We start from the raw sequence: 993 nt of genomic DNA on the forward strand, positions 1-993 counted from the left end.
AGAGACTTGCTTTAGTGAGCACATACTGTCTGTGGAATCTTTCATAGGTTATTTTTATCTTCTCAACACCATTGTAAACTCCATACTATTGCTCTCATTGTACACAGAAGGGAAAGACTCTCTAAGAGCTGCAGTCGGAGATGGATGCTTAGTTCACCTGACTGATGCAAGATAAGCAGGTTCACTGGTAGAGAGGGAGACTGTGTAGCATTTCAGGTTTTCACAATGTACAGGTTAGTTACTAGGTCTAAGTGATGATATTTGGACTTGCCCATTGGCAGCTTAAGTGACACAGAATTGAAGATTGTTCAGTTTGGAGTGATCAAGTAGCTATAATCCAGGTCATCTACCTGGATGCTGAAGCCATCAAGAAGGATGCATTGCATTCTGAGACCAGAGTTAGAATCATAAGGAAGAAGGTACAATCACCATGCTGAAGCTTGCAGGATAGGGAGAAGGCGATAGTGCTGGCTGTAGAAAAAATGCTGTTGATATTTGGCAAAGAAACAATGATTTGGAAGCTCCATTAGGAGTTTAATAAAAAGCTATCTCCTGTCCATTAATATCCTAAACATTAATTGGCTGAGTGTGCAGAACTATAACGCTTACAGTCAATGGGGGATTAAAAAGGAGCAAAGAATATTGCTTCTATCTTCAGGGGTTCTGCCTTCTGATTTGGTAGACAAGACAGACATTCATGCAACAGAGGAAGGTCACAAGGGTCTTAAGTTTAGAAGAGCCTTTTACACTTTTGAGCTTAGACTTTGACAGAGATTGACGAGGTTGAGGCAGATGGCCACTGAAGGGAAGGATCCTCAAGGATTCTATTCCAGGGAAATGGTTTGAGCAATACCACTGAGGGGACAATCAGCAAGATATGCTCAGGTGGTGGTTGGTGAGTTTCCCTGGAGTAGAAGGGACTGAGTTGGTGCATGATATAATATAAGGAGGGTTTTGAACTCTACTCAAATGAAGCTGAGCATCTTGAATCAA

This window comes from Papio anubis, unplaced genomic scaffold, assembly GCF_008728515.1.
Source record: "Papio anubis isolate 15944 unplaced genomic scaffold, Panubis1.0 scaffold98, whole genome shotgun sequence".
Lineage (NCBI taxonomy): Eukaryota > Metazoa > Chordata > Mammalia > Primates > Cercopithecidae > Papio > Papio anubis.